This window comes from Pistacia vera, unplaced genomic scaffold (assembly GCF_008641045.1).
Source record: "Pistacia vera cultivar Batoury unplaced genomic scaffold, PisVer_v2 Contig237, whole genome shotgun sequence".
Taxonomy (NCBI): Eukaryota; Viridiplantae; Streptophyta; class Magnoliopsida; order Sapindales; family Anacardiaceae; genus Pistacia; species Pistacia vera.
Genome location: NW_022196043.1, coordinates 152531 through 168673, shown reverse-complemented (window position 1 = coordinate 168673; position 16143 = coordinate 152531). Strand labels below are relative to the sequence as shown.

General features: G+C 36.3%; 1 non-coding gene across 1 annotated transcript; it reads left to right on the top strand.

Moving 5' to 3' along the window:
- The first annotated feature begins 15292 nt into the window (after window positions 1-15292).
- LOC116131686 lies at window positions 15293-15399 on the top strand. Its single transcript, XR_004128287.1, has one exon. It is a non-coding gene; the product is annotated as a small nucleolar RNA R71 (small nucleolar RNA).
- Window positions 15400-16143: the final 744 nt, after the last annotated feature.

Genomic DNA, 16143 nt, shown 5'->3' with positions numbered 1-16143 from the left:
ATCTGTCTCCCCGTCGTCTTAGGTACAGATCGATTGGTTTAAGATTATCATTGACTAACCGAAAAAAAGCTAAACCCTTAAACACCACTAGTTGGTACAACGTAACAAGTACAACCTATCAACTTGTATCATCCAATCACTAACTACACAACAAATGCATTCTTAGTAGAAAATATATTAACGCTAATACAACTTGATTGCAATCAGTACCGAAGCAGTTTAAAGTCAAATCAACATTCAATAATCTCAAACAGGCATTCAATTATGTGAAAAGTTATATATCAATAAACGTTCTCAATGGACATTATCAATTCAGCACGTCGAGCATCAAATAATATTAAAGCATCGAAACAAACTGAAACGAAAACAATATAATCTGAATACAAGAAACGACCAGTCCAACATTCGGGCTCATCCAGCCAGTCGAGAGCGATGAGGAGAGAAATGGAGTCAATCTCGATCTTGCTACACCGTAACAAACAACCAGGAACTCAACGCTCATGGTGGTGTTGACGGAGGCTGAAACAGTGGAAACAAAGCTCATCAGGTAGAGAGGAAGTAACCAACAGAGATATGATGTGAAGAAGGGGCGAAAATGACAGCAGATAGCCCGAAATATGAACAGTCACACTCGCTGAAAAACATTAATTTTCTGACGGGTCTTCCGAAAAATTATGGCGGAAATGAGATCGAAGGTACCGATGGAAAGCTCTGGTGATGGGGAGTTCAGATCAGGTCTTGGGGAGATGAAAGGTCGTCGAAAAGAGCAAGACCTTGGCTGGAAAATGAAGAGGCGCGGCGGCGATTTGGCAGGTTTCGACAATTTTTGCGGCGGCTGAAGCTTGGATGGGTAGATTTGGCTGTGGGGAAGTAGATCGATCACTAGGGAGCCCCAAACGTCACCGAAAAATGCCAAAATCACGGTTGGAAGTGAAGAGTCGCAGTTGGAAAATGAAACTCGTCGTGACAGCGGTGATGGTTCTCACGGTGGTGATCCGGGACGATGAAGATGATAGGTGCAAGTGGAATATGAAGGGTCGCTGGAGCTTGCCAGAATCTGATCGTAGAAGGTGAAGGGTTTTGGTGGGTGACAGCCACCCAATCTGCGTCTTTGCACTGCACTTTTACACAAAATATAGCAAAATTCCATTTGGTCCTGCATGATTGAAACATGACAAAATCAATCCCTTGAACATGACATTTTACCCCTGAACAACATAAATGAGACAAAATCAACCTAATCCATAAACCACAACCTAATATCAACTCACACCATTTCCAAATTCATCCAAATAGCTAAATAGTAAGAAAAACTCAAATATGATTTTTATACATAAATTCATAATTTCTTAATTGTTTCAATATAACTTCAATTCAATTACATATGGGATCTTTTATTCAACAAAATAGAGTCATTTCATGACTCTACGTGGTTCTCCACATAGATCACAACTCATGCTCTTCACTTGCATGATTGGGGCACTCATATTATCAATCTTTTTGTTCAATGCTTCCAATTGAGCAGAAATTGTTGTGATTGCATCCACTCCATATAATCCTGTTGCCTTCCTTTGTGGCACTTTATCAGACTGCCATTGGTAGCCATTTGAAGCGATCTATCCATAATTCATACGCTGCTTCTGTGTTCATAGAACGGTTAGCAGGAATTAAACCATTATAAAAAGTTTGTACCTGTAACCAAATTGGTAATCCATAGTGCGGGCATTTCCTCAACAAACTCTCTGAACGCTCCCCTGCTTCTATAACGACTCTCCATCTACCTGCATAAAATTAGTGTATCATACACATCCTCGCAGTTTTAGAGGGAGGAAAATATTTCGCTAGAAAGCGTGAGCAATGCATCCCAGTTGTAATAGATTCTGCAAGCAAAGAATTTAGCCAATTCTTGGCTTATCTCTTAATGAAAAAGGGAACAATCTCAATCTAATTGCATCATCTGTGACACCATTCTGCTTGAATTTATCACATATCTCCAAGAAATTTCCAATGTGAGCATTTGGATCCTCGTGGGCTAAACCACTGAATTGGCAAGCTGACTGAATCATCTGAATAATCGTAGATTTAATTTCAAAGTTTTGTTGCAATGGTTGGCTCCTAATGCTAGAAGCAGGCCCCTCAATGATGGCATTGCATAATCCATTAAAGAACATGGGGCTGCATCTTCTTCGAGATCAAAAGTGGAGGATCCACTTGATTATATTATTGTCGTCTGTCATGCTCCTTGCTTGCTTCTTCTCAATGCCCGTATTGTTCTCTCAATTTATGGATAAAAAAGGTTCAAGAATCTCTAATCTTCGTCTGTGTGTGTCATACACTGGAAGACTAAAACAAGAGAACTTGAAAAAAAATTATATATATATAATGGAACAAGATCTAAAGTAAAACTAAACTAATGATTTCAATATTGCCTAACTGCAATCCCCAGCAACGGTGCCAAAAACTGTTGTGTCATGCAACAACTCCTAGCAAGTGTACTAGTCTCAAGTAATATAGTATAACAAAATACAGGTTATCGTACCCAAGGGATTACGTAAAACAAGTACTAAAATATTAAGTCTTAACTTTATCTAGATGATCAAAACTTAGAATGGTGATCTTAACATGAAAATATTAAAATGTGGAATATTAGAAACGAATTGCAGTAAAACTAAAATTAGAAATCAATGAGAGAAAACGGCTAAGACTCAGGCTCATCTAAACTTCTACACCCCTCAATTTACTATGGTCAATGAATTTATTTAATAATGTGACAACGGGATTCCTAGGGTAATCGATATTCTTTCTCAAGCAATATTAATTCTACTTCTATACACACATAGATATTTTTATATAGATTTAATGAATAGACGAGCATTAAGCTTTATGAAATCCTTTAGCTTTCAGCACAAGTTAATCTTGCCTATGACTATTGCATGTATCAATTCATATATCTCTACATCCAATTAATCCATGGCCTATATTACTAGAGCACTCATGTGATATCTCCTCTGGTCTCAATCACACAAAACAGTTCTATCAGAAATTGATCAAGTTCATATAGCATTAAGCACATAATATAGACCATCATTAGAAAAATAATTCACTGATCAAAGAGTAAAAGATTGATCACAGATCCATAATAGACAACCATAGTCTTAACCTGAGAAAATTAGTTCATATAAAAGAAGCAGAGTAGAATCCAAGAAATAAATCATATGAAAAGTAAAAACAAACTTATGATGAATTTTGTTCTTAATTCTCCTTTCTCTTTTGTTAACAATAATCTATCTCTCAAGAATAGGAAAATTCGGCCCCCTTAATGAGTAATCTTATCACCCTTAAATACCCAAAGAGTCCTAAGTGAAAAAGGAAGAAAAAACTAAAAAAAAAACCCAAAGTGTTCGACACAGCCCTAGCCGTGTCCAAAAGTATGTCACCATGCCTAGGCCATGGTGTTTCCTGTCCGTTATTTATCTTCATTCAACCACCACGACCGTGGTGAACCACCAATAAGGCAAGGCCATGGCCTTCAAACTTGTCAACTAATCTCAATTTCTTCAAACTTTGAATTCCAATTTCATTCCAATGCTCCAATCTACTCAATTAACACCTGAAATTACAAAAATTCTACAAATCAGAGCTACCATCATATTTCAAACTTAACAAAAACAACATCAAAACACAGAAACAAATGAGAAATTAACTAGAAGGCTATAAAAACAAAACCTAAAACACTAAATTTATGCAACTTATCAGTGAACTTGCCTACAGCAAGCACCCATGTGTTGCACCAGGTTGTCAGTAAACAACCTTAAAAGTGAGATCAGTCACGTCTTTCAAACAGGTTATTCAACACTATAATAGCCTTACCGTATTATCTTTGTCCTTGGTCAAAATAATACTGGGGCTATGGACATTTCTAGAATGGCATCATATGCGCTCATAAGGTTCTCACTATCAAGATTGAAACACTTGAAACTCTCGTCATGGTTCATCATCCTAAGGATATATCAATACATACAACTATGATTTACATGATATAGTAGACAAACCTTTTATTGATTAAAAATATCATACAAAGAGTCAGTTCCACAAATATTGATTGGCTCTAGAGTACCACTTCAACACACCGATACTTCTAGGTATCAATCCAACTCCTTTATCTCCTACTCTTAATAATTCTAATTCACTCACACATCCCCTTCTAATTCTGCCCCCAATGTTCCACCATCGGATACTATTTCACTAACAGCAAATCCTTCCCCACCATCCAACCCCCACATTGTCACCTTTACCAATTTTATCACGTACCCATGCTATGGTTTTTAGACCAAAAACCAGCAAAGATGTAAAACTCTCATAGCAACAACCCCCTTACTCAAACCTAATTTTCTTTAAACCAATCCTTCTTCTTATACTCAAGCCCAACCATATGCTGAATGGCTTGAGGCTAATCAAGCAGAACAATGCTCCTTGCCAACAAAACATGGGATTTAGTAGACCCCTCAACAAAAATTCATAGATAGTAAATTGGTGTTTTGGATTAAAAGAAAGTGGATGGTACATTGAACGTTACAAGGCACGTTTGGTTGCTAAAGGATTTAAACACAGAGTGGGCTAACTACACTGGAACTTTTAGTCCAATGGTAAAAAACAACCACAATCTCTAGTCTTGGCCTTAGCTATATCTCTTGGTTGGCAAACCAACAACTGGCTGAATTCCTACTTCAAATTGGTTTTGTGGCTTCACATGCAGATGCCTCATTATTATTTTGCATACTGACAAATCAAAATAATTTGTTTTCATGTATGTCATGTATCCTTGTAACAGGTTCCAAACCATAACAAATTTCTTGGTTTGTTTGAAGCTTCAAGTAGTCTTTGCGTTCATGATTTGAGAACTCTTCATTACTTTTTAGGAATAGAAGTCCACTATTTGCCAAAAGGATATGGTTGTACTAACAGCGATTGTTGAACCAGACAGGGATGTTACTAGTAAACCATGTGCCACTCCTATGGCTAGGAGTCCTCTGCTCAGTCAATATTTCGCTCCCTCAATCTTGGATGCAGAGTTCTACCGCGAAGTTATTGGAGCTCCAGTATATTACACAGACACAATGGAATATCATTTTCTGTCAACAAGTATTTCGTTTAGCATTGTCCTAATGAAGAATACTAGAAAGCTCAAAAGGTTGTTGCGGTATCTTCGCCATACTGCTTCACTCGGCTTGTTCCTCTCCAAGGATTCAAATTTCAATTGCAAATTGCTGATAGTGAAGGGGGTGCCCAGATGACAAATGCTCACAAATGGCTACGCTGTGTATTGGTAATAATTTAATCTCTTAGACTTCAAAGAAACAGCCCACTATTTAGATCATCTACTAAAAGTGAATATCGGGCTTTGGCAAAGCATCAGCCGAATTGGTTTGGCTCCATTCCTTACTAAGCGAGCTTGGTTCCTGTGTTCATCTCCAGCAAAATTTATGGTGTGATGATGTAGGAGCAATTTACTTAACTTCTAATCCTATTTCATGCTCATACAAAGCACATCGAATTAGATTATCATTTTATTCGAAACTGATTGCTTAGGGCAACATTCAAGTAAATTTATTTCGAGTGATGACCAGCTTGCTAACATCTTCACCAAGCCATTAGGACATAGACTTTTTGAATGACACCAGACAAGCTACAACTTCTACCTGCAGAATTGACAGCTTGAGGGGGGCTGCTAAGCCTTATCCATCTTCATTAAATATCAAATCACAGCAACTACTTATCTCTCTCTTCTCGGGTCTCTTATCTTGTTATTCTTCTTATTATCCTGTATAGTTGCTACTTATTTCTCATGTAAATTCTTTATATATGTTGATATTGTAATTCAAGCAATATGTGAGAAGTCTAATATTTCCAGCCCATTTCTTTCTTTTACACACTACCACACTGTGCAATTATTACCTTAGTCCATTGGACTTGTAGGGTCTTCCTTAGAGCCCTGAAGTTAGACAAGCTGCAATGTGGGCCTGGATACCTCAAATACCTAGAAAAAAAAAAAAATCAACCAAACAACATATCTATTATTAGCCAATAAATAAACTAACCAAACAACGCTTATTAATTCAGTTAATTGTCTATCACCGACATTAAAAGTTAAAATTATTATCATTAAATACTAAAGTTAAAAATTCAATCAAACTCTTAATTAATCATATTTAAAAAATTTTGTGCGTATGCGTGTAAGCGCATGCATATACAATTATACACATTGTGAGATCTTTAAAGTTTATGCATTATGGTATCATTTTAAATGGAAATGATGATCTTAATATAATGGTGATAGTTGGTGTTTATTTTAATATATTAATTAAACTTTTCAAATTTAAGGCTCCGTTTGGTTCACTTTTTACACTTTTAGAAAAGTTTTGTGAAAAAAGTTAAAAAAAAGTTGAATTGGGTGGGTATTACGATGTAGAATTTGGAATTAAAAAAATACCCCTATATTATTTATTTACTAAACACCCCTATAATAAAACATTAAAAGTTAACAAAAACACCCCCAACCACCCAAAATATGGACAGCCGGCCACCACCGCCGCGAGGGTGCCAGAGTAGCCGTATCGGGCTGACCGACTGGATCTTGCCGGTCGTGCGCCGACGGTGGATCTGGCCAGAAAAGATCAGATCTACGGCTAGATCTGGCCATTGACGGCAGATCTGGCCGTATTTGCTCATCAACGATGGCCAACATATGGTCGTCATTGATGGTCAACGACGACCATATGGGGCGTCTTTGACGATTGGTTATAGCCAAAGATCTGGCCGTTAACGGCAGATCTTGGCTATAACCAATCGTCAAAGACAGCCAACATATGGTCGTCAGCCAGATCTTTGGCCTTAGACGGCCAGATCTTTGGCTATAACCAATCGTCAAAGACGGCCAAACATATGGTCGTCAGCCAGATCTTTGGCCTTAGATTTGGCCTTTTCCAGCCAGATCCACGTGGATCTGGCGGAAAAGGCTAGATCGACGCACTACCGGCCAGATTCAGCTGGCAGTGCGCCGTTTTACCAGATTTTGGCCATCTTTTGACAATAGTGGCCAGAATCTGGTAAACATGGGTTGTTGGGGTGTTTTTATAATTTCTAAAAAAAATATTTAGGGGTATTTAAAAATTAACAAATTTAAGGGTTTAAAAAAGTTGAATAATATTGAATAATATTGGAGTTTTTGCAATTTATACTGTTTAACTTTATTAGGAATACTAATAGTAGTATTCCCAAAAGGAACCAAACGGAGCCGAAATGATTTGGTTTCCCTTTTGGGCCATCATTTGACTTATAAGTAAAGAATAAAGACAGGTCTAGAAGCCTCTGAGCTGTAGGACTTGTCAACATCGAGTATGGGTAAATTAGAATTAAAGGGTAATACTACACTTACAACCAAATCTCACAAACTTTTCTCAACACACGGACGAACAACTTGTAATCGGTCAGCTCACAAGTGGTCTCGTCTGCTCACTATAGGTCCTGCCCGTCCAAATACAAGTTGACCAATTGCAAGCTATCACATCGGGGTTATAAGAGATAATTTGTAAGATTGGGTTGTAAACCAATCTTATCATAGAATTAACAATACTTATCCTTATACCATTCTATATTTAAATAATATAAAAAAAAATAATTTAGAAAAAGATACATCATCAAAGCATTATTTTGTGCTCACCCCGTTATTTTCCTTTGTGGATGTAGGATCTAGGTGATGATGCAGTCAGAGGGGCGTTGGTAAGCGAGGAGCAATAGCTACACTGTTTCCCCTGTGTTGTCTTTTAAAATGGCATTTTTGTAAATGACGTTCTTTGTGTATAAAAGACGTATGACTTATAATAAAAAGGAAAAGTTTTGGGCCCATTTTCTATTGTTATTATGCATGCATTGTACTAGTTTATAGCAGTTGTTACATGTAACATGTTCCTTAAGTATAATGTTCTTGCTTTAGAAAATGATTGAAAATGGAGTTCAAGTGTGTTCCAAATTTCATAGGCACTATTGCATTTTGACACATGCCAGAACGTTGACTATGATATTGAAAAGATCAAGCAACTTACAAGAAACTGATCCCTCTTTTTCTAGCTAAAATACTTAGGGTTTGGTTGTTTGCACAATTGACCACTTCCTTCCAATTTTTCCATCACGAATAAAGGAGGACAAACATTTATACCTATAATGAATCCATCTAGATCATGAGAAGCTAAAGCTAGTAAGATCTGTATCTCCGGTAGTTGTAGTTCTTCTCTCCCAGTTTTACCATAAGAGTGGGAAGTGATCAGTGAATTGTTGCATTTTGAATGCCTCCAGTTCTGAACTACTCTACATCAGATTTCGAAGCAAAAACAGAAGACTTAGGACTTGAATTAGCCATGGACGTGTGTCTTAGGCTTTGATATCATGAAAGGTTTTACTAGAAAGCAAAAAGGAGCTAAAATTGAAAAAAAAAAAATAATAAACGGAGAATTAGATGAAGAGGAAGTGTAACTACAAAAGTGAGAATTTCATTTCTTGAATGAATGAGCTAAAAATATACTGATTGCAAACTAACCATATTGCGTGTTGCAACTTGGGTTGCAACTTGACCCAAGACTTTTACAAAACTATCCTTACAGTACCTTTAACTAATTACAAAGTGCACCTCACTACTGGATTGACTTACACCTAATACCTATTGTTAAGCCTTATCTATCTTCATTCAAATTTCAAATCACAGCAACTACTTATCACAATCTTCTTTTGGTTTTTTATCTTGTTATCTCATTCTTGTTATTCTTGTCATTATCTTGTACAGCTGCTATTTATCTTCTCATGCAAATTCTTTATATGTTGATATTGTAATTCAAGCTATACGTGAGAAATACAGAATATTTTCCAGCCCATTTCTTTCTTTTACATGGCATCAGAGTTGTGAGTATTGCATCTCAAGATCCTTCAAACATTCAAATAACTATGGCCAATCCCATTGCTTCTTCTCCAAATGCCCATCACGCCTTATCTGTCAAGCTTAGTACAAAGAATTTTCTAGCTTGGAAAACTCAATTTATTCCTCTCCTTAACTATCAAAATCTCAACAGATTTATTGATGGCTCCTCACATGCCCCACCAAAAATAATTCTTTCTACCACCACAGCACCACAAGAAATTTCAAATCTTGAATATCAAACATGGTTCCAACGGGACTAAATGCTTCTCTCTTGGTTATTGTCTTCTTTAATAGAAGTTTCCTCTATGTCATCAATATCTCTACCTCCTTCCAAGTATAGCAAGCCCTCTCCATCGCTTTTGGCTTTGTTTCTCACAACCATCAATTGCAATTAAATATAGGACTTCAGGAATTGAAAAAGAATGACTTATCTATCAGTGCATACCTTCAGCGTGCCAAATCACTTGCGGATGAATTAGCAATCACTGGTCGTTAGATTACCCTAGCAGAATTTAGCATCATCATCATCTACCGTAACATTGGGGGTGACTACCACAGTATAATCACTGCACTCAATCTTTAACCGACAACTATCCCATTTCATGAATTACACGGGCAACTTGTTGCTCATGAAATTCTACTAAAAAGTGCATAAGAACCTCCCTTAGCAAACTCCATCATGTGATAGTCTCCTTCTTTATCTTCAACAATAGCTCCACTCCTCCTTACATCGTCGACTTTACTAGTCAGAACAACAAGCGTCTGCATGGTCCATATCAAATTTGTGGATTGCAAAATCATACTGTTGATCGATGTCATAGACTCTATACTCCTAGCCAATCATTTAATTCTTAGGCCAGCCATGTTTATTCCGGTGCATCAACTGACTTTATCCGATGGTTTCCAGATACTGCTGCCAATTATCATGGTACTCCAGATCTTGCAAATTTAAGCATGGCATATGAATGCAAGGGTAAAGATAAATGTAAAACCCCTTCATAGCTGGTATTTCCTAAGTATCTCTTGGCTATTGAGAACCAAGAAAACGCACGCCTAGGAAAAAAGTTTATTTTAAAACCCTATTTAAAGAATAAACCTGTAATTTAAATACTTTTTTTTTTTTAATTTCTAAACTATAATAAGTTCATTTTACAAGTCAAATAATATAGTTTCCTTTCTTGGAGTAAATTATGAAATTCATAGTAAAAATTTCAAGAACATACACACTTTTACAAACTTTACAAGCAATTTGATTTTTTATTAACACAAACATATTTACTCCATTATAAAACATGGACATATTTACTACATTATGAAATATGAACATAATTACTTCACTAAATACTAGCAAAATCATTCAATAGTCAGTATTAAAACATTCCTTCATGCTCATAGCATCCCTCGGAATCCTCTCCCATCTTCATGCCTTAATCCTTACCTGCAAAACATATAAACATTGTGGGGTTAGCGCTAATCACTCAGTAAGGGGATATGGCTATTCTAACTTTCATGGGTTTCTTACACATACATAACGTTCATAAATTCACAACATATTATTAATTGTATATGACATAAATCATAGTCATGACATTCACATTGAATTTCTTATACACATAAGTCATAGTATATTTAAAACATCCTAAAACACTAAACATATATGACTTATGCAACATTCACAAACATGACATGCCTATTTCTTTTATCTAGGTATTTGACATTTCGTTTATCTTTACGAACCGATCAGATTCATTTGAACCTTTATCTTGTTCTTGATTACCACCTCAAAAGACTCATGGTTTTCATAAAATTTTCATTACTTTGATCTTGGTTTCACACCTCAAGAGACTCATGGAATTCATATACCATTACTTTGGTCTTGGCCTTACGCCTCAAGAGACTCATGGAAACCTTTCTTTAACATTTCATAAATCCTCCATAAGTCAACTAAACTAGGCTATATATGTTATCATTTAGAATGCATTCATAAAGGATAACATCTCCCTTTAACATACATAAACATTACATATGCATTCATCATACATGTCATTTATAGCTAACTTATGGACACACTCATTCATAACGTTCATTCATCTAGCATATACCCATGACCACTTTCATAAATCTTTAGTCAATTGAGTGAAGTTCCTTGTCATGAATATTTCTTTAATATTTCTCATTTTCTTAATTCGCTTAAAATTTCATGATACATAAGGAATTTCACTATGTGTCTTTTACCATTCTTGTTCATGTTAGGCCATATGATTTATTTAGTGCCTTAACCAAGTTTCCAAAGAAATTCATAATTTTTTTTTTTTTTTATTTCGAAGGTGGATGCCGCATTCTTTTGTATGGCCATTATTCAAATATCATTCAAGCATTTCCCAAACACAAACCAAGTCATAAAAGTCACATAAAACCCTCCCTTTCACATTCAAACAAGTGCCAACCATCATCCAACTACAAATCTCTTAAGTGGCAATATCCTCCTCCTTTTCCAACAGAAACCTCAACGAACACCAATTCACACAATACATATACAAACCATAACTTTATACATCAAATTAACAAAACAAAAATTAAGGTTTACTAACCCTAGGTATTGATAACATAGTTTAAAAGGAGGTTTTCCCCTTACCTTGGCAATCAAAACTCAAAATAAACACTCCTCCTTGGCTCCAAATAAACACCTTCACCTATAACAAGCATTAACACTCATGAAATTGCTTTAATACATTCAAACTCATCAAGCTACGGTTTTAGGGATTACCTTAACCCTTCAAATTGAATTTTCTTAAGGTGTATCTTGATCTCCTTCAAGAAATTGCTTGGAACCCTAAGAAAATTTGAGAAGAAAATGCTTGGATTAGTGGCTTTTATGGTGGATTTGAGAAAGGAAGAAGAAGATGATGCATTTGGGGTGTACAAGGCCTACTCTTCTCTCTTAAAACCTTATAGATATTTATTTTATTACTAATCTATTGTGATTGGTCATTAAAAGTTAGATATAAGGGTCGTTTGGCATAAATTTTTCATATAAGGGCGTTTTGGTCATTTCTACCACAACATAATGATTATCACTCATTTAATGCCATTTTACTTCTTTTAAACACTTGGTAATTAATCAATCCCATCAGAAAATGACTAATTTATGCTTGGTGCACTTCTATGGATACTTAATTCATATGGATTTGTGTGAAAAGACCATTATACCCTTGGTAACTGTTTAAGCGATTTAACCCTATCAATCTACTTTATGACTGTTCTACCCTCATTTCTCTTCAATGAAATCACCCCTTACACTTATAATGGCCACATCTCGAAATGCATGCAAATTTACCATTTTACCCTTCCATTCAAAAAAGAAAATTACCTGTAAGAGTAGAATTTCATACCTTAAGGCATCAGAATAATAAAGTGGGGTTCACAATAAAGTTCATGTTGGTAATGGACAAAGTTTGCACATTTCTCATATTGGCAATGCCTCTCTCTCTTCAGCTAATGGTCAATTACATTTAGATAATATTTTACATGTCCTTAACATTCTGAAAAATTTATTATCTGTCCAAAAATTCACAACTAACAATAATTGTTTTTTTGAATTCTGGCCTTCTCATTTTTCTATAAAGGATTAGAAAACTCAAAAGCTTCTCCTTCACAGGCTAAGTGAGCACGGAATTTATGCCCTTCGTCAACCCTTGAATCCAAAACAAGCTTTCGCTGGTGAACAGCTCACGTATTAAAATTGGCATGTTTGTCTCAGTCACCCTCACTATCGGACTGTCAACAAATTAATAAAGGAATTTGGCTTACCATCTTCTCAAAGCAAATCAAATTCTATTTGTTCCTCATGTTTTTTAGGAAAACTAGTTCATCTTCCTTTAGCCTCTTTCGACCATTCGAGCAAAGAACCACTTGACATCATTCACTCCAATGTTTGGGGACCTACTCCATGCTCTCTAGTTTAGGACATGATGGACATGGTTATGCTGTTCTTTTTATTGTTGATTTTAGCCGATATACTTGGGTTTATTTTCTTAAAAATAAAAGTGAGGTATTTTCTATTTTTCGTAATTTTGAGTCTCTTGTCAAAAGACGGTTTAATGAATAGATTAAAGCCTTCTATTCTGATTGGGGAGCAGAGTATCAAAAATTAAATAAATACTTTCAATCTGTTGGCATAATTCATCACATTGCTTATCCATATACACACGAATAAAATGGCATTGTCGAACACAAAATAAGACATTTAGTGGATACTGATCTGACATGACTTGCTCATAGTTAGCGGTAAGCAAGGTCGAATCCACAGAGAGCAAGACTAATGGCCTAATGTATTATTTGAGTTAATGAAAGAGAAATTGGCAAAATGATTAATTAAAACTAAGGAAACTAATTAATTGTAGGAAACTAAAAACATCAAATAAATTGCTAACTAAAACACAATATTAAAAGCATTGCTGCTACGGGTTCAGTTTGACTCAAGACCAACTCTCACAATTCCTCTCCTCGCTCTTCAATTTCCTAAACCTACAAGGCTAGGAAAATCAATAAAAATATCTCCTGGCAATCTAGGTATAATCTATCTTGTCTCCCCGTCGTCTTAGTTACAGATCGATTGGTTAAAGATTATCATTGACTAACCGAAAAATGCTAAACCCTTAAACACCACTAGTTGGTACAACGTTAACAAGTACAACCTATCAACTTGTATCATCCAATCAACTAACTACACAACAAATGCATTCTTAGTAGAAAATATATTAAACGCTAATACAACTTGATTGCAATCAGTACCGAAGCAGTTTAAAGTCATAATCAACATTCAATAATCTCAAACAGGCATTCAATTATGTGAAAAGTTATATATCAATAAACGTTCTCAATGGACATTATCAATTCAGCACGTCGAGCATCAAAATAATATTAAAGCATCGCAAACAAACTGAAACGAAAACAAATATAATCTGAATACAAGAAACTTGACCAAATGTCCAACATTCGGGCTCATCCAGCCAGTCGAGAGCTGATGAGGAGAGAAATGGAGTCAATCTCGATCTTGCCTACACCGTAACAAACAACCAGGAACTCAACCGCTCATGGTGGTGTTGACGGAGGCTGAAACAGTGGAAACAAAGCTCATCATGGTAGAGAGGAAGTAACCAACAGAGATATGATGTGAAGAAGGGGCGAAAATGACCAGCAGATAGCCCGAAATATGAACAGTCACACTCGCTGAAAAACATTAATTTTCTGACGGGTCTTCCGAAAAATTATGGCGGAAATGAGATCTGAAGGTACCGATGGAAAGCTCTGGTGATGGGGAGTTCAGATCAGGTCTTGGGGAGATGAAAGGTCGTCGAAAATGAGCAAGACCTTGGCTGGAAAATGAAGAGGCGCGGCGGCGATTTGGCAGATTTCGACAATTTTTGCGGCGGCTGAAGCTTGGAATGGGTAGATTTGGCTGTGGGGAAGATAGATCGATCACTAGGGAGCCCAAACGTCACCGAAAAATGCCAAAATCACGGTTGGAATGTGAAGAGTCGCAGTTGGAAAATGAAACGTCGTGACAGCGGTGATGGTTCTCACGGTGGTGATCCGGGACGATGAAGATGATAGGTGCAAGTGGAATATGAAGGGTCGCTGGAGCTTGCCAGAATCTGATCGTAGAAGGTGAAGGGTTTTGGTGGGTGACAGCCACCCAATCTGCGTCTTTGCACTGCACTTTTACACAAAATATAGCAAATTTCCATTTGGTCCCTGCATGATTGAAACATGACAAAATCAATCCCTTGAAACATGACATTTTACCCCCTGAACAACATAAATGAGACAAAATCACCCCTAATCCATAAACCACAACCTAATATCAACTCACACCATTTCCAAATTCATCCCAAATATGCTAAATTAGTAAGAAAAACTCAAAATATGATTTTTATACATAAATTCATAATTTCTCTTAATTGTTTCAATATAACTTCAATTCAATTACATATGGGATCTTTTTATCAACAAAATAGAGTCATTTTCATGACTCTAACGTGGTCTCCTCCACATAGATCACAACTCATGCTCTTCACTTGCATGATTGGGGCACTCATATTATCAATCTTTTTGTTCAATGCTTCCAATTGAGCAGAAATTGTTGTGATTGCATCCACTCCATATAATCCTGTTGCCTTCCTTTGTGGCACTTTATCAGACTGCCATTGGTAGCCATTTGAAGCGATCTCATCCAATAATTCATACGCTGCTTCTGGTGTCATAGAACGGTTAGCAGGAATTAAACCATTATAAAAAGTTTGTACCTGTAACCAAATTGGTAATCCATGATGCGGGCATTTCCTCAACAACTCTCTGTAACGCTCCCATGCTTCATATAACGACTCTCCATCTACCTGCATAAAATTAGTGATATCATTACACATCCTCGCAGTTTTAGAGGGAGGAAAATATTTCGCTAGAAAGCGTTGAGCCAATGCATCCCAAGTTGTAATAGATTCTGCAAGCAAAGAATTTAGCCAATTCTTGGCTTTATCTCTTAATGAAAAAGGGAACAATCTCAATCTAATTGCATCATCTGTGACACCATTCTGCTTGAATTTATCACATATCTCCAAGAAATTTCCAATGTGAGCATTTGGATCCTCGTGGGCTAAACCACTGAATTGGCAAGCTGACTGAATCATCTGAATAATCGTAGATTTAATTTCAAAGTTATTTGTTGCAATGGTTGGCCTCCTAATGCTAGAAGCAGTGCCCCTCAATGATGGCATTGCATAATCCATTAAAGAACATGGGGCTGCATCTTCTTCGAGATTCTCCAAAAGTGGAGGATCCACTTGATTATTATTATTGTCGTCTGTCATGCTCCTTGCTTGCCTTCTTCTCAATGCCCGTATTGTTCTCTCAATTTATGGATAAAAAAGGTTCAAGAATCTCTAATCTTCGTCTAGTGTGTGTCATACACTGGAAGATCTAAAAACAAGAGAACTTGAAAAAAAAATTATATATATATAAATGGAACAAGATCTAAAGTAAAACTAAACTAATGATTTCAATATTGCCTAACTGCAATCCCCAGCAACGGTGCCAAAAACTTGTTGTGTCATTTGCAACAACTCCTAGCAAGTGTACTAGTCTCAAGTAATATAGTATAACAAAATACAGGTTAT